General features: G+C 39.6%; 1 pseudogene; it reads right to left on the bottom strand.

The window, feature by feature from the left end:
• The window catches only part of LOC106973028 (60S ribosomal protein L31-like), a 35704-nt pseudogene extending 18879 nt beyond the window's left edge, over window positions 1-16825 (bottom strand).
• Window positions 16826-21855: the final 5030 nt, after the last annotated feature.

Raw genomic sequence — 21855 nt, 5'->3', positions numbered from 1 at the left:
GAGTTATAGACTTTTCCCAAAGACAATGTCCCAGGAAGTTATATCATAAGGACCTTCATCAAAAATGCCTCAAACTATGATCCTTCTCTTTTATAACTGGTAGAAAGCACCTAGTAGAGAAAACATTTTACTCTTTTTTGAAGGATAATTAGCATACATTGTTAAATAGTTGCAGATGTACAATATAATGATTCAACAATTCTATACATTTCTCAGTGCTCATCAAGATAAGTGTGCTCTTATCTCTTTTATCTATGTTACCCATCCTGCCACCCACCACCCCTCTAGCAACTACCGGTTGGTTTTCTGTATTTAAGTGTCTACTTGTTTGTCTCTTTTTTCTTTGTTTGTTTGTTTTCCTTCTTAAATTCCACATATAAGTAAAATCATATGGTATTTGTCTTTCTCTGGCTGATTTCACTTAGCATTGTACCCTCTAGCCCCTTCCATTTTGTTGCAAATGGCAAGGTTTCATTCTTTTTATGGCTGATGTGTATATATATGTATACATACACATACCATGCTTTCTTTATCCATTCATCTATAAATGGACACTTGGGGTAGTTCCAAATCTTGGCTATTATAAATAATGCCAAAATGAACATAGGAGTGAATTATGTTTTGGAATTATCGTTTTCATTTTCTTTGGGTAAATACCCAATAGTAGATTTACTGGATCACATAGTAATTCTATTTATAATTTTTTGAGGGAACTCCATACTATTTTCCACCATGGCTGCACCAGTTTGCATTCCACTGACAGTGCTCAAGGGTTCCTTTTTTTCCACATCCTCGCCAGCATATGTTATTTCTTGTCTTTTTTATTTTACTCATTCTTACAGGTGGAAAGTGATATCTAATTGTGGTTTTGATTTGCATTTCCCTGATGACGAGTGATGCTGAACATCATTTCATGTGTCTGTTAGCCATCTGCATGTCTTCTTTGTAAAAATGTCTATTCAGGTCCTTTGCCCATGTTTTAATCATGTAGTGTGTGTGTGTGTGTGTGTGTGTGTGTGTGTGTGTGTGTTGAATAGTACAAGATTTTTATATATTTTGGATATCAACCCATTATCAGATATATCATTTACAATTATCTTCTCCAATTCAGTCAACCCATTATCAGATATATCACTTACAAATATCTTCTCAAATTCAGTAGGTTACCTTTTTGTTTCCTTGATAGTTTCCTTTGCTGTGCAAAAGCATTTTATTGTGGTATAGTCCCAATAGTTTAATTCTTCTGTTCCTCTTACCTGAGGAAACATATCAAGAAAACTGTATCTGTGACTAATATCACAGAAGTTACTGCTTATGTAGTCTTCTAGGGGTTTTATGGTTTCATATCTCACATTTAGGTCTTGAATCAATTTTGAGTTTATTTTTGTGTATGGTGTAAGAAAGGTGTCCAGTTTCATCCTTTTGTACCTATCTGTCCAGTTTTCATAGCACCATTTGTTAAGGAGACTACCTTTTTTCCATTGTATATTCTTGCCTCCCTTGTCATAGATTTATTGACCAATTAAGTGTGGGTTTATTTCTGGGCCCTCTACTCTGTTCTACTGGTCTATGTGTCCATTTTTGTGCCAGTACCATACTGTTTTGATTACTACAGCTTTGTAGTATATCTTGAAATCTGGGATTGTGATATCTCCAGATTTATTCTTATTTTTCAAGATATCTTTAGCTATTCAAGGTCTTTTGTGGTTCCATACAAATCTTAGTATTATTTGGTATAATTCTATAAAAAATTTTGTTTATATTTTGATAGGGATTGCATTAAATCTATAGATTGCTTTGGGTAGTATGGACTTTTTTATGTATGTATGTATGCATGCATCTATGTATTTATTTGTTTACGTATTTTGACAAAGTACAACATCCATTCATGATAAAATTCTCAACACAGCAGGTATAGAGAGAACATACCTCAAGATAATAAAGGCCATATATAAAAAACCCATAGCTATCATACTCAATGCTGAAAAACTGGAGCTTTTGCACTAAGATCAGGAATAAGACAAGGATGTCTACTCTTACCACTTTAATTTAACATGTATAGTACTGCAAGTCCTAGCCACAGCAATCAGGTGAGGAGGAACAAAAGGTATCCAAATTGATAATGAAGTAAAACTTTCACTATTAGCAGATGACAGGATACCATGTACAGAAAACTCTACCAAAATACTAAAACTAATAAATAAATTCGGTAAAGTCACAGGATAAAAAATTAATGTACAGAAATCAGTTGCATTTCTGTACACCAATAATGAAGTAGAAGAAAGAGAAATTAAGAAAAAAAATCCATTTATAATTATACCCAAAATAATAAAATACTTAGGAATAAACCTAAACAAGGGGGTAAAAGACCTGTGCTCTGAAAACTATAAAACACTGATGAAAGAAATTAAAGATGACACAAAAAAATTAAAAGATGGAAAATTGAAAATTGAAAATTGAAAAATGGAAATGCTGATGGATAGGAAAACATTTTGCTTTTGTATGATGGAGGATTATCATTTAAAAATTCACAGCAGTTGGGGAGGCAGGAGAATGGCGGCAAAGTAGGAGGACCCTAGACTAGCCTCATCCCACAAACACAAGTAGATAATCATCCTAAATATCCCAGAAAGCAACCTGAAGACTGAAAGAACAAACTCCACAACTAAAGGGACAGAAGAGGCCACATCAAAGAAGGTAGGAAATGTGGAGATGTAGTTTAGGGGAGACATAGATCACAGCTGCTACAGAGGGGAGGGAGCTGTGGTTGCAGAGAAGGGCGAGAGAGAGGAGAGCACACAGGGGAATGCACAAGGAGAACATTTTCCCAAAGGCACTTGCTTGGAAAATGAGAAGGACTAAATTTCTTGAGTTCTTGCAACCAGTGGGGATTAAAGCCTGGAGGGGGGCTTGGCTGGGATAGAGCCCAGAGGGCACTATCCTGATCCTAGAGAGAAGGCAGGCAAACAACCCGGGATCAGAGAGTATGGAAAGAGTGATCTGAAGAGCACCTGAGGCACAGGGGGAAGAGTATTTGCTCTTCTTGAAGCATGTCCCCGAGACACAGCATTCACAGAGACATGTCACTGAGAACAGAGGAGCTTACAGTGCCATTATCCTCCCCCACCTCTTAGCATAAACACAGAGTCACATATTGGAACCAGCACAGCACCAGCACTGGCTGCCTAACTTGCTTACATTAATCCCACCACCCTGTGCTCCAGTGGGGCTGCCCTTCTCTGTACCGCTTGCTTCAGTCCCAGTTCAGTGGGCTCCTCTCCCAGAAGAACAGTACAAACCCCTGCCCACAACACATCTCCCAACCAGAGAGTTTTACAAGGCCTCAGCTCTGGTGGAAGTGATGACAGGTCTCATTTCACAGGCAGACCAGAGAACGCCTAGTTAAAATTCCCCCACATTCAGGTCAGGTGCCAAATACTGCCCATAGCAGGCAATTAGAGCCTCTGCTGATGACTGGCATGAAGGAGAGAGCAGCCAGAACACAAAAGCAGAGCACATACAGCACACACCAGAGGCAATTCCTGAAGTGGTAGGCCCTGGGCACAATAAGACATCTTCTTCATAGAGCCATTGCTTTCAGGAGCAGGAGACATAACTCGCTTCTCTAACAGAGAAGAATGCAAAACCTTAGACAACATGCAAACATGCAGGAATTTATCCCAAAGGAAAGGAAGAGATAAGGCCACAGCCAGAGAAACAGATTTAAGTAACATTCTTAAAAGAGAATTGAAGGCAACAATCCTAAGGATATTCACTGGGCTTGAGAAAAAAATAGAAGACATTAGTGAAATCCTTACCTCAGAGATAAAAGACATAAATCAATCAGATAAGAAGAATGCAATAAATGAGATTAAAAACACACTTGATGCAATGAACAGCAGGACTAAAGAAGGAGAGGAATGAACAACCAGAAGACAAAGTAATAAAACATAACGCAGCTGAACAAAAGAGAGAAAGAAGAATTATGCAACACAAGAATACACTTAGGGAACTCAATGACTCCATCAAATGAATAACATTCTTATTATAGGAGTCCTGAAAGAAGAAGAGACAGAAAGAGGGCAGAAAATTTATTTTAAGAAATAATAGCTGAAAACTTCCCTGATATGGGGAAGGAAACAGATATCTACATCCAGGAGGCACAGAGAACTCCCATCAAAATCAACAAAAGCAGGCCAACACCAAGACATATTATAATTAAATTTGCAAACCATGGTGATAAGGAAAACATCTCAAAAGTAGCAAGACAAAAGAAGTCTGTACCTTACAAGGAAAACCCATAAGGCTGGCTTGAGATTTCTCAACAGAAACTTGGCAAGCCAGAATGAAGTGGCATGATATGTTCAAAGTGCTCAGTGGGAAACATCTACAGCCAAGAATACTCTATCCAGCAAGGTTATCATTCAAGATAGAAGGAGAGATAAAGAGTTTCCCAGACAAACAGAAACTAAAGGAGACCATGACCACTAAACCAGCCCTGCAAGAGATATTAAAGGGGAATCTTTGAGTGGAAAGGAGAGACCAAAAGTGACAGTATAAAGGCAAGAAACATGAAGTAGCAAAAATGAATATCTGTGTAAAAATCATCAAGGAACTCATGGAAAATAAGGATATAAAACATAATAACATATACCTAAAATGTGTGTGTGGGGGGGAGAGGAGATAAGAATGGGTTCAAACATGAAGGGCCAACTTAATATAGACAGTCTATATTAAGGTTTATATACAAACTTAATGGTAACCATAAATAAAAACCGTTAATATACATGTAAGAATAAAGGGAAAGAAATCCAAATATATCACTAAAGAAAGTCAGAAAAACAAGAAAGAGAGAAATACAAGAAAGGATCAGAGAAGGTCTTTAGAAACAACCACAAAAGAAGTTTAAAACTGGCAATAAATACATACCTATCAACAATTACATGGACTATAAATGGGCTAAATGCTCCAATCAAAACACATAGGGTGTCATAATAGATAAAAAAGACAAGACCTATCTACATGGCGCCTATAAGAGACTCATTTTAGACTAAAAACACCTGCAGATTGAAAGTGAGGGGATGGAAAAACATCAATCATGTAAATGGATGTCAAAAGAAAGGTGGAGTAAGCAATACTTATATCAGACAATCTAGACTCTAAAACAAAGACTATAAGAAGAGACAGGGGTGCCTGGGTGGCTCAGTCAGTTGAAGATCTGACTCTTGATTTCAGCTTAGGTCATGATCCCAGGATTTGGGACTGAACCCCACTTCAGGATCCATGTTGAGCATGGAGCCTGCTTAAGATTCATTCTCTCTATCTCTCTCTCCCTTTGCCTTTCTTTGTCTCTCTCTCTCACTCAAATAGAAAAAAACTTAGAGAAGAGACAAAGAACACTATATAATAATAAAAGTGACAATCCAACAGGAAGATATAACAATTATAAATCTTTATGAACCCAACATGAAAGCACCCAAATATATAAAACAATAACAAATGTAAACAAATTAATCAATAATAACACAATAGTAGGAGACTTTAACACACCACTCACATCAAGCCACAGGTCATCTAAACAGAAAATAAACAAGGAGACTATGGCTTTGAAAGACACACTGGATTAGATGGACTTAACAGATATATTCAGAATATTCCATCCTAAAACAGCACAACACACATTCTTTTCAAGTGCACATGGAACATTCTCCAGAATAGATCACATATTAGGTCACAGAACAAGTCTCAACAAATTCAAAAAGATTAAAGTCTACGATGCACTTTTTCTTACCACAATGCTATGAAACTAGAAGTCAATCATAAGAAAAAATCTGAAAAGACCACAAATACATGGAGGTTAAACAACATGCTACTAAACAATGAATGGGTCACTCAGGAATCAAAGAAGAAATTAGAAATCACATGGAAACAAACAAAAATGAAAATGCAATGGTACAAAACTTTTGGGATGCAGCAAAAACAGTCCTAAGAGGGAAGCTTATAGCAGTAGGGGAATACCTCAAGAAGCAAGAAAAATCTCAAATAAACAACCTAATTACACTTAAGGGAACCAGACAAATAGCAAGAAACAAAGCCTAAAGCCAATAGAAGAAAGGAAATAGTAGAGATTAGAGCAGAAATAAATGATATAAAAACTAAAAAAAAAAAAACAACAAAAAACAAAAGAATAGATTACTGAAACCACAAGCTGGCCCCTTGAAAAAATTAATAAAATTGATAAACCTCTAGTCAAATGTATCAAACAGAAAATAGAAAGTACCCATGAATAAATAAAATCACAAAGGAGAGAGAAATAACACCACAAAAATACCATTATGGGAGAATATTATAAAAAACTTTGTGCCAACAAATTGGGCAACCTAGAGGAAATGGATAAATTTCTAGAAACATATAATATGTCTAGAAACATATAAATTACCAAAACTGAAACAGGAAGAAATAGATAATTGAGCAGACTGATACCAGCAATGAAATTGAATCAGTAATCAAAAAAGTCCTAACAAACAAAAGTCCAGGACCACATGACTTCACAGGCAAATTCTACCAAACATTTAAAGAAGAGGGAACAGTATGGTGGTTCTTCAAAAAACTAAAATTATAACTACCCTATGATTCAGCAATTGCACTACTAGGTATTTACCCAAAGGATACAAAAATACATTTTTTGAATTTAAGGGGTATGTGCACCCAGGTGTTATATAGCAGCATTATCAACAATAGCCAAACGATGGAGAGAGTCCAAATGTCCATCGACTGATGAATAGATAAAGAAGTGGTATATATATACAATAGAATATTACTCATCCGTCTAAAAGAATGAAATCTTGTCATTTGTAACAACACGGATGGAGCTAGAATGCATTATGCTAAGTGAAAAAGTCAATCAGAGAAAGACAAATACCATATGATTTCACTCAAATGTGGAATTCAAGAAAAGAAATGCAGGTATATATGGGAAGGGGAGGGAGAGAAGAGAGGAAACCACACCACAAGAGACTCTTTTTAAAAAATTTTTTTAATGTTTATTTCTGATAGAGAGAGAGAGACAGAGCACTAGCGGGGGAGGGGCAGAGAGAGAGGGAGACAGAATCCAAAGCAGGCTCCAGGCTCTGAGCTGTCAGCACAGAGCCCAATGCAGGGCTTAAACTCATGAACTGTGAGATCATGACCTGAGCCAAAGTTGGATGCCCAACCTACTGAGCCATCCAGGCGCCCCAAAGCACAAGAGACTCTTAATGATAGAGAATAAACTGAGGGTTTATGGAGGTGGGTGGGGGATAGGCCAGATAGGTGATGTGTATTAAAGAAGGCACTTGTGATGAGCACTGGCTATTATATATAAGTGATGAATAACTAAATTCTATTCCTAAAACCAATATTTTACTATATGTTAACTAAAACTTAAATGAAAAATTATTTTTAAAAATTTATCCAATGAAGGGTGCCTGGGTGGCTCAGTCAATTGAGCGTCTGACTTTGGCTCAGGTCATGATCTCATAGCTCCTGGGTTCAAGCCCCACATCAGGCTCTGTGCTGACAGCTCAGAGCCTGGAGCCTGCTTTGGATTCTGAGTCTCCCTCTCTCTCTGCCCCTCCCCTGCTCATGCTCATTCTCTCTCTTTTAAAAATAAATATTTTTAAAAATTTTTAAAAATTCATAGGGAATCATAAAAAAAAAATAAGGAAGAGTGATACCTATTCTTCTCAAACTATTCCAAAAATAGAAGAGGCAGGAAAACTTCCAAATTCATTCTGTGAAACCAGCATTACCATGATACCAAAACCAGGTAAAGACACCACTAAAAAAGAGAACTACAGGCCAGTATCCCTGATGAACATAGATGCAAAAATCCTTGATAAAATACTAGCAAACTGAATCCAACAATACATTTAAAAAACTCATTCACCACGATCAGGTGGAATTTATTCCTGGGTTACAAGGGTGGTTCACTAATCACAAATCAATCAATGTCATATATCACATCGATAAGAAAAAGGATAAGAACCATATGATCATTTCAACAGATACAGAAAAAGCATTTGACAAAGTACGACATCCATTCATGATAAAAATCCTCAACAAAGTAGGTTGTGAGGGAACATACCTCAACATAATAAAGGCCACATATGAAAAACCCACTGTTACCATCATCCTCAATGGGGAAAAACTGTGAGCCTTTCTCCTAAGGTCAGGAATCAGACAGGATGTCCAATCTCACCACTTTTATTCAACACAGTACTGGAAGTCCTGGCCAAAGCAATCAGACAACAAAAAGAAAGAAAAGGCATCCAAATCAGTAAGGAAGAAGTAAAACTTTCACTATTTGCACATGACATGATACTATATATAGAAAACCTGGAAGGCTCCACCAAAAAACTGCTAGAACTGATAAATGAATTCAGTAAACTTGCAGGATGCAAAATCAGTGTGCAGAAACCTGTTGCACTTCTACACACCAATAATGAAGCCTCAGAAAGAGAAATTAAGGAATCAATCCCATTTACAATTGCACCAATAAACATGAGATATCTCGGAACACACTTAACCAAAGAGGTGAAAGACCTGTACTCTGAAAACTATAAAACACCAATGAAAGACACTGAAGATGACACAAAGAAATGGAAAGACATTCCATGCTCATGGATTGGAAGAACAAATATTGTCAAAATGTCTATACTACCCAAGGCAATCTACACATTAATGCAATCCCTGTCAAAATACCAACAGCACTTTTCACAGAACTAGGACAAACAATCCTAAAATTTATATGGAACCATAAAAGACCCCACATAGCCAAAGCAACCTCGAAAAAAGAAAGCAAAGCTGGAGGCATCACAATTCCAGACTTCAAGTTATATTACAAAGGTGTAGTAATCAACACAGTATGGTAGTGGCACAAAAGTAGCCACACAGATCATTGGAGCAGAATAGAAAACCCAGAAACGAACACACTTTTGTATAGTCAATTAATCTTTGACAAAGCAGAAAAGAATATCCAATGGGAAAAAGACTATCTCTTCAGCAAATGCTGTTGGGAAAACTGGACAGCAACATGCCAAAGAATGGAACTGGACCACTTTCTTACACTATAAAAAAAATAAATTCAAAATGGATTAAAGACCTAAATGTGAGACCTAAAACCATTAAAATCCTAGAAGAGCACACAGGCAATAACTTCTTTTTCATTGGATGGAGCAACTTCTTTTAAGATATGCTTCCTGAGGCAATGGAAACAAAAGCAAAAATATTCGGACTACATCAAAATGAAAACCTTCTGCACAGCAAAGGAAACAACCAACAAAACTACAAGGTAACCTATGGAATGAGAGAAATTATTTGCAAATGACATCCGATAAAGAGGAAGTTGGACTTTATTTTATCCCCAGGACAATGAGTGATCATCCCAATATTTTATGCAGGGGGGTTTCATGATCTGGTTGTATTTTGGAATGAACACTTCAGTGACTTCAAGGTTAAGGGGCTGTGGAAGGGTGAGAATGGAAGCATTGAAATCAGTGAGGTCTTGGCTGGAGACACTGGGGGCTTGAACCAAGGGACTGAAGGGAGGAAGTCAGAATTTAATAGGTATTTATGGAAGTAAAAATAATAAAACTTAGTGTTTGATGAGATGTAAGGGGAGAGGGATACGGAGGAGTGACATGGAAAACTGGGTAAATGGTGGTAACTGCCATTCATTAAAATACAGAAAAGTGCAGGTGGAGCAGGTTTTAGAGAGGGTGATGAGTGCATGAGGTCACTTGTGGACGTTCTGCAGCTGGTGTCCCATGGGCAGGCTCCAAGTGTGTATGTCCTGCAGTTGGTTGGATTTCTGTGTAACTAGAGTCTGCTGAGATACACTGACCTTTGAAATTCAAATGGAAATGATTCAAACCACATTCCACATGCAGTGGGAGCTCTACATCCTTCCCTAAGTCTCGGTAGATTCTTGAGGGGGTGATTAATGTTTTTCCTCCTTGCCTCTAGACCTCAATTCTTGCCTCTGCTGAGTTGGTTCAGTTGATGGATCATTTTTCTGCCCTGGTTTCGTGCCACATTACCCCAGCTGTTGAACTCAGCTACTCCGCCTTAATTTTCACAAAGCCCAGACCAAAAACTCAATCACACAAGGCCATTGTATATGCAGCAGGTTTGACTCAGTGATTTGTGGAGATGCAAGGGGGTTCGGTGGCAGCAATGCAGAGCAATTTTAAAATGAATAACTGTCATCCTTGTTCTTGAGAAGCCCTGGGCCAACCTGTCAACCTCAGTGGCAGCCTCCTCCTAAATTGCTTTGACCTCTCTACTTTGTCTCTCTCAGTGCCTCCTAGCAATGGAAACAAACAAACACAAGTAAAACAAAACCAAGCCTCCTATTTTATTATGCAAAATTTCTTTATAGTTGCTTTCTTCAAGCCATATTTGAACATCCAAAGATTCATAATGTCTTCTGCTAACAGTGGTCTGTATGTTCTGAGTTCTCCCCAATCGTCCCTCCTCTCTTCCTCCAGCCACCACATCTCTGTATGGAGAAGAAGGGGTATGAGTTATTTCACCACTGATAGGAATAGTACTCCCTAGAAGAGAAATGGCCACAGCTCGTTTTTATTTTAAATATTCATTTGTTTCCCTTCGTTATATAACTCTGGCTCTTGACAGTGGGCTGGAGGTAGGGGTTTGACAGTCAACAACAGAGAGCTTCTATTTGAAGCAGTACAAGTAGATGTGAGCACCCATCGAGAACGTGTAAAATGAGAAGAGCAGGTGGCCTAGGACGAAAACCTGTGATCCAAAGACATTTAAGCCTTAAATTCTAAGGGAGCTACAGAAGAAAAGGGGCCATCCAAGTGAATTAAGGAGGGTCAAGAACCAGGAAGAAAAGCAGCAGAGTGTTTTGTCATGAGTACCAAGGCAGGGAGGTGCTATGTCTTCTTAGAAAGGAAGTGAAATCTGGATTTGTGTGTCTTTGTAACCTAGGGCCTGTCAGAGTGCCTGGGCTGTAACAAAGGCTCGAGGAATATTTGTTGAATTGAAACAGGCAACTTGCTAATCTGACTTCTACTTTCTCATAGTTGACCCAGCCGCTTTCTCAATTATTTTCCATATATTTTCAACATATTCCTCATACCCTCATCACATGACTTAGCTTGAGGTCCTTTGACAGTGTTTCCTCAACATCTTTTTTCTCATGCTTACAGCTTAAATTTGTCTCTGTGGGTGCCCTCTCTACCTCAACATTTTGTCTCTCTTTCCATTGTGTTTTAGAGAAGATGATGTTTTTTTTTCCCCCTTTTGCCAGGGCTTAACTATACTGCTTACCAACTGTTCCCTTCAGGGGAACTCTGATTTGTGATAATGAGAAGCTCTAGTGAGCAACTAGCCTAGATTAAGAAAAATTATGAACTCCATTATCATTAAACAGCATTTGATAAACAGTAACTTTGCAAACATTGCCTCCAGGGTAGTGGTGCTAGTAAGGGGAGAGAAATATGAAAAAGGCTCATGGTGCGGAAAAAAATGGGAACTCTGGTCCACGTAACTTCTTTACTTCCTTTCGACTGGAAACTTCTGGAGAGAGGACTATACTCAGTTCTAGCTCTTCACAACTCACTTGTACTTAACCCCTTGTAGTCTGACTTCCTGTGTTGCCAGAACTGCGGTCCACAGGATTTGGCTTACCAAGTGAGTGGATTTTCCTTCAGACCTTATCCACCTCATCTGATTTGCAATATTGGATACTGTCAGCTTCTTTTTTCCTTCCTTTGATTCACTAAAACTCCATTCAATAGCTTCTCATCTCTTTTCTCCCCTTTCTTATGGAAGCTCATCATTTTCTAATGTCCTTTCTAACTGGAGACTGCCTTTTGAATGAACTCCAGGCTTGCACTTTGAACTGTCTGCTGAACATCTAAATTTGAACAGTAATTCGAAACTACATATCTAAAAACAGATATTTTACTTGATTGGATCCTGATTTAAAAATCAACTATAACAGACATTATTTGTAAAATCAGGTACATTTGGATATGAACTAACTCCGATATTAGGGAATTATTAAATTTCAAGGTGTGATAGTAGTATTGTGGATTTATAAGAAAACAACCTTATTCTTAGGAGATGCATGCTGAGGTATTGAGTAGTAAATTGTCATGATATCTGCAACATACTTTTAAATAGTTGAGAAAAGATATACGTACACACAAACACGCATAGAGACAGGAAGCAAATATAACACAATGGTAACAATTGTGGAATCTAGATAGTTGCTATAGAGAGGTGCTCATTGTGCCATTGTGTGACCTTTTTTGGTATGTTTAAAACATTTAATAATAATTAATTGGGCAAAATGTTTATAATCTCTTCACTGGTCCCACACCAGCTATTCCTTCCTGATTTGCCAATAGGACCATAGTCTTCAGTGTAGTGGGCACCTATAAATTTCTCGCCTAGCACACTTTTCCAGAAACTACTTCTCTCAGCCCTTTACATGGCTGTGCAGTGACATTCTGTGTTGCGTGGCCCAAAGCACCTGACCAAATCTTCAATAAATCCATTCTCTTGGATTTTTGGATTTGGGACTTAGAGGGCCTCTTAATGGCTGAAGCTACAAGATGTAAAACATCTACAAGATGTAAAACATAGGAACATTGGTTGCTAGGTTTTCTGCCATATGAAAAAATAGAGTTTGCAGTGAGAGACGACAATAGATGAGCAAAGAAGGCCAGAGGCAGGGAATAGAGAGGGTCCTGTTGATACCTTTAATGACCTCTTCTCTGTGGGCCATAAAATTCTTAATTGAGAACATTCAATCTCCGTGGTTGCAGAGGTATCCGGTATATGGTAAATTCAGAGCAAATTCTGTTAAATAGAGGATAATCTTCTTATGTTTTCATATTTAATTTTGTAAATATTTTCATCCAGACTTTTTCACAGGTACTGACTTTTTATCTCTTCTCAGAGATGCTTTCTTAAGCAAATATTTTATAAGACAAAACTTGTTAAGTAAGTTGTCTGAATTTATGATATTTTGGGAATTCTTTGCCAATTTTAAATGGTACAAGATCATAGACCTTCTAGGTTTCATTCCATTATGGTACATAATGTATATTTATCCAATTAAAAAAGGAATTCCTTGAAAATAACTCTTCTTACAAATAAGAATAATCCAAAACCCAGTTATAGAATTTAAAAATCAAAATTTGCTCACCATATGCCCTGCCATTGTTTGATTTGTTTCAGTCTCTTCCTTGCTTTTGTGGAAATATATTTTAGTATCTTTTGCAGACTTCGTTTTCAGTAAATAGAATTCACGAAAAGCTTCAAAAGGTAAAGTTTTTATCAGTCCCCTTAAAGACTCAGATAAAATTTTTAGATGATTTTGAACAAAATTCAACCAAACTCTAGATAACTAATTTATAAGAAAGTTCAATTTGTAGAGGATACTTAGGTTGATTTAAAATGTAGTTCTTTAAAGGCTCAAAAATGTCTAAAATGTAATAGATGAAGGTGTTCAAAGTGAAAAAGCACATACCAATATAGTGGAGTAACTTTTGGTGTTACAGTTGGCTTCTTGATGAAAATGCTATAGTTGACTTGTATAACTGTGTATATGTAAAACTATTTACACATTTTGAGAAGTACAGCTTCTAGTTCAACTGGAAGACATCTGATTCCTTTGGGTGTACATATGAATGATGTGTGTACCACAAATAAATCAGAGTACATTTTATCCTCCATAGGTTTCTTTTTGAATTAGTGAAAACAACGTTTTTACAGTGACATTGTGCCTTGTGTATTGCCACTCAAAAACAAATATTTTATGTTCAATCTTGAAACTTCTAATGGAATTTACAAATTCACAATGAAGTCAGATGTTTCACCAGAATCACTTTCTATATCTTTAATGTGATTCTGTGAATTGAATGAAAGAAATCAAATAATTATTGGATATTCTATTTGAAGCATTTGGTGGCCCAGATACAACTAGCGTCTTTTAACTCTTTGTGAAGTTTTTCTGCTAATGGAACTGATATATTAACAGCTATACTTTCCCTCAAAGTATTAGGAAACTTGGAATGGAAAATGATTTATATGAATTAAGAGCAGTCATTGGATCAAAATGAAAATTACATTTCACAGTGTTATGTAAGTCTACCTTCTGCAGCTGCACGTTTTCTTTGGGCAGATTCTTCTTAAAATAACTACTCATTTTTGAAGGAGATGCTGATGCTTCTTCAGCATATTTGTGTCTTCTGGTTGTCATTGTGGGCACAGTGATATCACTTTGGCTTCCATGGTGGAGAGTAAAATGCTGTCAAGCATTTTGTGCAAGTTTCCCATTCATCATCATTTTTTTGGAGAAATAGAAATTTGGTACTTAATTTTTCATTAAATATGCACTTTGATATTTTGAGTTTATTGATTCCCAGAAGGATTCTTGCAAAATAAAAAAAAAGCATTGCCAAACAATATTACACCATACAATAAATAACAGATTCACTGTAGCAGGAGCAATCAGGCTACTTTCCATACACTAGTGCAAGGCTACTGTCTCTATTCCCTGTTTATATACACCTAACATATTCTGCTTTGAGCCACTTGCTGGTCAAGGCCTGGGCCACAGCAGAACTTGCTTGTACATCAAGTTGTCTGGCTAGGCCGAAGGAGCTGTTACTAAGCCCTTATGTCAGAGAACACTTCATTTCATCAATGATTGTGCTCCAGTTATGTCCTTGAATAGGAAATGTTGATCATGGATCGGCAGAGATGGTTATCTTTGAGATTTAACAGTTTTTAAATTTTTTTTAATGTTCGTTTACTTTTGAGAGAGAGAGAGCGCGTGCACACACACGCACACACACACGCACACACATGAGTTGGGGAGGGGCAGAGAGAGACAGAGACATAGAATCCATAGCAGGCTCCAGGCTCCGAGCTGTCAGCACAGAGCCTGACGTGGGGCTCAAACTCACGAGCTGTGAGATCATGACCTGAGCTGAAGTGGGACGCTTAACCAACTGAGCCACCCAGATGCCCCGAGATTTAACAGTTTTTTAAAGTGAGCACTCCATGCATGGTACATGCCTCTCACACACTTCGAGAGGAAACCATGGCAGAAGCTGGATCCACAAAGTAGAGGGTACCAAACACATCCCAGCTTATTTTAATGCAACTACTACTACTAATGCTTCATTTAAAAATCACCAGAGCAAATGCTAAACTACATGGGGGTTCTGGAACAATAGGTATATACTATGACTGCCCTGGACAACGGGGCATCTTATGTTTGACTCAATTTAGGAAAACCCATTACATTCACGGATAAAGTTCCTTTAAACTTGCATTGAACGTGGACTGTATTTGTTTCTGATTGGGGTCCCTGTAGCCTCTCACATCCAGTAAACATGATCACTGGCTGGTCTTCTTTTTGAGAAAGACAGTTTGACAAAATAGGAAAAGACTGGTCTTAACTCTATTGCTTTCTAGCTGTGTGAGCTTTGATATTTACTTAGTTTCCTCATCTGTCAATTGGGGTCAAGATGCCCATCTTATAAGTAGGTTGGATTGTTTGTTGTCAACCTAGCATCATCCTCGCCACTCTCTAAAATTTCTCTGGCTCACAGGGGAGACACTTAGAGCAACATTTCACAGAATGCCTTTCTGGTGTGAGTCTGGGTTTGTAATGTTCCACTGGGAGGGACTTGTGTGAGCTTTGAAAGGCGAAAGAGGAAGAGAAGCTGGATCCTTTGCAGATGCTTCCCTCAGTTTTCTTTGTCCTCCTGAGATTCCCACCCCGAAGTGCTGTAGCAGCTGACATCATCACAGTGGCCTTCGTGAGATTTCTGCGCTTTTGGATTTCTGGGAAGTGGCCTTCCTGACTTTCACTCCCTTAGCCCTGGCAAAGGTTGCAAAGGTGCTAATTCCCTGCATTCAACCTTTCTATTTAGCATACAGAATTTCTGTTTTCCTGGTAAGCTCTAACAGATACCTGGAGTGGTTGTGAGGATGAAATCCATACTATGTGTACAGCACTCACCACAGAACCTGACAGGCATCAAAGCAGATGGTCAATCCACAGTAGCTGCCTTATTGTTATAATCATCAGGAGAATGCCTTGATTTATTCTGTTTCTCATTTTGGTACTGGGCGAACTGGGGAGACCTCTGGACCCTCACAACTCTGCTAGTCTATCCCTGGGACTTTTCTGGAGGCTCTTAGTCTGATAGATGAGAAAAGAATTCAAGGATGGACCGGACACAGCGTTTGAGTGGAACAAGTGAAGAGTTTATTAGAGAGAGTACACTCTCGAGATATGAGAGCACTGAGGTCAAGGGAGGGTTGTGCCTGGGGTTTGGCTCTTTATCTTTTATTGAGAGTTGCTAACTAAGGGGAGGAATATTTAGTATTTGGAAAGGAGATTTCTTTGCCAGCAGGGGTTCACACCTTTTCTCTTGTACTTGGTCAAGGATTCCGTGGCCTTCTTTGTCTTGGGCCTGTCTGGTTTGATCTGGCTTCTTGTGACTTTGTAGAGTACTGCCAGAACAGGCTGCTAACTTCTTCAATAATGGGGCTTGACCCTCCCTTTGTTGGCTCCATGCATCCTGTTAAAGCCTAACTAATGTGCATCCTGTTAAAGCCTAACTAACTACTTACTCTAACTGTTCTGTCTCAGAACAAAAGCCCGTGTTCTATCTTTGTACCTTTGAATCCATTCTCTGTTCAGAAGCCTCTGAAGTATGGCCATTGGTTGGAAGATGGTTTGTGCTTTCCATGGCTCCAACCTGCTCCAGTTCTGACAGTTGGCCATGGTTCTCTGTCCTGACTGCTGGACCAGGCATAGTAGGTCCAGTTAAAGAAGCTTCATAAGGATGAAGTCTGAACTTCAGAGGAGGAATGTAGAATAAGGAGAGGACAGCCTAGGGCCTTCCGCTTCATGAGCAGCTGACATAGAGAGACAGCCAGCTACCAAAGGGATGACTCCACCTTGTCCTGGTGCTAAAATCCATGTAGTTCCCCAGTACTGTTCCAGACTGATTTCTGCTAACAGTGCTCTGTCATTACAGACAGTGGATGGCACTGCCTCTACTTCTTCCCATGTACACAATTTGGGACTTAATTTTTCTCAATATTCTGATCCGTCCTCACCCGAATGGAAACTGACAGGATAAAGAGAGAGAAGAATAGTATTTTCTCTAAACTCTAACATCTTCACTTCTCCTTTCCCACCCACAAATCACCTCTTGGAAGTATAACTGTCTTCTTTGTCTCTTGAGAACATTAAGGGAACAATGGGGATTAAGGGAATTGGCTTCTTTTAACCTGCTTTTCTGTTTCTCAAATGATGCAAGACAAATTTCTCTTGCAAGACACCCCAGGTATGTAGCATGGTCCATAGGGTGGTATCATGGTATAGTGGAGATAACATTGATATAATGAATAGGAGAGCTGAGTTCTCAATCTAGCTATGATACCTTAAACAATTCATTTCCCTTTTTTCTGGAACTTTGGCTTCTTCATGTGTGTAATAAATATGGAGTTATACAGATCTGTTGTCTTTTACCCAAAGCTCTTGCCAGATATGAAGAAGATTTCAAAGTTTTTCAGAATACTAAAAGGTAATACATCTTGTATCATGTAACACCTTCAACAGGGTTAGGGACAACATCCTGTAATCAAATACATTAATATTTCTGCAGCAAAATGTATGAATATTCACAATGAGTGAGATAGACATTATAAATAGCCTAATGTGTGATCAGGTCACATCTTTGCTTTGTGGAGGAAGTAACACTTGAGCTGAGATCTGGATGACAAGATGGCACCTGCCATGTAAAGATCACGAGGAAGGTAGAGGATCAGGTAAAGGATCAAGCTAGGGCAGAAGTCAGGAGGTGAGAATGAGCTTGGCACACGTGGAACAAAGGGAAGGTCAGTGTTGCTGAAGACAGACAAGGATGAAAGGGGCAGAAGGGAGTTAGTGAGGGAGTTAGGACTCAGATCACAGAAGGCCCTGCTGGCCTAGCTAAGGAGTCGGGATTGCGTTCTAAGTGGAGTAGGAAGATTTTTGAGGGCTTCAAGCAGGGAAATAACATAATCTAAATGAACTCTGAGCAAGTTTCCACTGACTGGCATGTGAAGAAGGGAGCTGAGCAAAGGAGCAGAGAAGCCAGGGACATTGGAGGGAAACCAGGAGCTGAAGAGGCCACAAAAAGAGTTTCAAAAAGAAGCATGTGGGCAACTGTGTTGATCGCTAGTGAGAGGTTACGTCCAATGATTGATTCTCAATCAGAAACTGGTATCGGACTTGGCAATATGGAAAAAGTCATTGCTCTGGAAATGGTTTCAATGGCGAAATGGAGACAGAGAGCTTGATTGGAGCAGGTTGAGGAAAACATGGTCCTGCTGTTAAGGGGAGCACAGAAGTGCAGCTGCAGTTGAAGAGAGGTGTGGGATGAGGGACAGTGGGTGCTATACTCTGAATGTGGGGCTAGGATTGCGGGTTGGGACAAATGCTACGGATATAGAGTGAGGAGGGGGTGGAGGAAGTCACATAGCTTGACCCCCGTATCGCAAAATGTGACTAGCCACAGCTGATGGACTCCGGTCCCAACCGATGCTGCCAGGATTGCCAATAATATTTCCTCTTAGCTCCGATGTCTGCTTGAGGCTTTCTCTTGCAAATGTACTGGGAAAAACGATAATTAAAAGTGTTTGGGGAAAATGTCAATGCCTGAATACAAATGCTCCAAGCTCATCATTCCCACGAGATTACCTCTTTCCTTGGCCACTTTTTATCTGAGGTAATTTATCTGTTACTTAAGAATTTCCAAGCTTATCTTAAACCTGGCTGGTTTTCTGCTTTGCTCCTGGTTAAAAGCTCATTCTTATGAAACTGGAATAATCTGGCACTTCTCAAAATGAACAGCGGCTCGCTGGAAGCCTTCACAGTTGTTTGTGAAATAGGAAGCGTCAAAGGCAGCCTGGTCTGCTTGGGTACAGTTTGAAAAGGGCAGTTCCATTTCTTACCAACTGTTTTGTCTAGCAGGGCATCCTGTAAATATTTGCCAAGTGTGTGCCCCATGCAAGACTCCGGAGAACATGCCAGTGAACCAGACTGCATGGTATTTGCTTTCAAGGATTTTTTTAGTTTACTTAGATGATTGATGATTTGTTATTATTTATGTGCCGCACATTCTGCTGAGTACTTCACTTTTGTGACCTCACTGGATCCTTCTCTGTGAGTTTGCTTCTCCTCCTACCTTTCTTCACAGACAAAACTGAGGCTCAGAGAGCCAAAATCATTTGCCCAAACACATAATTAAGAGGTGGCAGGGCTAGGATTTCAGATTCTGGAGCAGCACTGGCCAAAAGAACTTTCTGCAATGATGGGAGATGTTCTATCTTTACACTAACTCCTGTAGTGCTTATGCACTAGTTAGTGCAACTGAGGAACTTCGTTTAAAATTTGAATTGAATTTCTTTACATGTAAATAGCTCCTTGTGGCTCAGGAGGCTGTATGCTTTCTTCTAAACCATGCTGGGTCACCATAAGAAAGGTGGAACCAGGATGGCCATTCCTTTGTTCTGCCAGTTTTGGGGGCACTAGTGTTCTCCAGTCCATCCCTAGAGTGTGCAAGGTAAGCTCCAGCCCCCAACACACATAGCGACTAAGGGAAACAGTGAACACGGCCACCTAAGTACAGGCACGGGGAGGTAGCGACTGCTGATGGGCTGGCTTTGTCTCCTGCAGCTGCCCTGGTTGAGGGTCATTATGGTGGTGGACTGCCTCGGCGGGCTATGACCCAGGCTGTGATATTGCTCAGCACTCAGCATAGGTCCCCTCCCCCAGGTGCTGGCATCTGTCTCTGGGGCCTCAGCCTACAGTGCAGGGCCAGATGCACTCAAATGCCCATCCTTTACTGTCCTGAGCAATGCCCTGCATTCTTGCCTCAGAATCCTATTATGTCTTCTTAAAAGATGGGACTCACATTTTCAACATGTTTGGGTGAGGGAAGAAGGGCACGGTGGATTCTCTATCTCTGCCTATCCCTGTTTTGTTTGCTTACTGTGATTGTCTTTTGAGATATGACCAAGGTGACTTCTTGATACCCTTCTCACTTAAAGCCCAGGTTAAAAATCTTTTTGTATTCATCTCCCTCCTTAGTTTGTCTTCAGGGAATGGAAAACATTTTTCCCAAGGTCTTCCTAGCTCTGTTTTCCATCCGGATCCTTAGAATGGAAATTTGCACATAGAAAGCAGTGCTCTGGTATGTGGGTGGTATTTTCCCCAGGCTTCCCAAGTGCTGTGTAGCTGAGCCTGGATGCTGGATGATTTTCTTGCTTTCCTTTGCCACTTGGGGCCAGAATTTTAATTTATATGGTTCTCCGTTTACCTCTATAGCATTCCTATAATTCAAAGGTAGTTTTCCTACCCTAATCTCCTTACTGATTTATTAATTTCACTCCTCTTTCCCACACCCTCAGTCTGGAAGCACACCCTCAAGTTCTGCTTGGGTGGCTGCACCCAGATACCTCCCTGACTCTGATTCATCATATATGGGTGGGGGGCAATTTCCCCTACTAGTTCTCCTTGGGGCGTGAAGCAATTTCTGCGGCTGGCTCTCACCTTATTCGCTCACTCCTTAGTATTTGAGCACAGGAAGGCTCCTGAGGCTACCTGAACACAGGAATTAGATGTGTTCTTTCAGAAGTTGGCCAACATGAGTCCTATAATTGGTCTCTAAGGTCCTACGTATTCTGAGTCAGGTACCCAGAAGTCTCTCTAGCCTTACTTACTCCAAAGTAGAAATTGAATAGCAGCCACAGATTCCCCCCTACATATCAAGAAATATGAGGTAAATCCTGTGGTATCATTCCAGGTACTTATCAGTCATGTTCTAAAATGTCATGTTGGTTTCTTTTTGCTCAGTCTGGGATTGTGCCCACAATTTAATTTGCAGGTTTTTTTTTTTCTATTTTTTTTAACGTTTATTTATTTTTGAGACAGAGAGAGACAGAGCATGAATGGGGGAGGGTCAGAGAGAGGGAGACACAGAATCCGAAACAGGCTCCAGGCTCTGAGCTGTCAGCACAGAGCCCAACACGGGGCTCGAACTCACGGACTGTGAGATCATGACCTGAGCCGAAGTCGGCCGCTTAACCGACTCAGCCACCCAGGCGCCCCTAATTTACAGGTTTTAAGAAAAACCTTTGTGTTTGGAGATTTCATATGTGTGGTAAATAGTGACCTTGGATTTCCATACCTTTTCTAGCCGAAGTATTTCTCACAGTGAATGACTCTCAGTGCCTTTCCCTTTGTCTTAGTGGCTGAGCAACCCATCTAAACTTTCAAATTTGGTGTCTATGTGCACAGTACAGGACTTAGTAGAGCCATTAGTGCTAGAACGTATGCCTGTATACAACATCCTATCACTGTCTGAACCTCTGATCACAGACCTCTCTCTCCCTCTGAAGAAGTTGGAGAGAGCCTGAGGAGGCTGAGAATCTTGTCCTGGGGACTTCTTCTTTTATTGGTTTACTGGTCTCGCCCAGATAACTTTGACTTAGATCTATTCAGGAAAACCAATCCACTTTAGGTGTTTCAAATAGCAGGGATTTAATATGGGGAACTGGTTATAGCAATGTTGGGGTTCCCAAATAAGCAGGATGCTAGACCCAAAGCTGTTCTCTATTGTTGAAGCCATGCCAGTGGTAAGCACAAACAATAAAGAAGTGTGTTCTTCCCTCCTCCTACCTTCTAGTCTCTTGCTAGTTCTCCTCATCAGCAGAACCATCAAGGAACCAGCTGGCATGGAAATCTGGAAAATATGGTATGCA

The sequence above is a fragment of the Acinonyx jubatus genome, chromosome X (genome assembly GCF_027475565.1).
Source record: "Acinonyx jubatus isolate Ajub_Pintada_27869175 chromosome X, VMU_Ajub_asm_v1.0, whole genome shotgun sequence".
Lineage (NCBI taxonomy): Eukaryota > Metazoa > Chordata > Mammalia > Carnivora > Felidae > Acinonyx > Acinonyx jubatus.
This window is presented reverse-complemented; position numbering and strand designations above follow the sequence as displayed.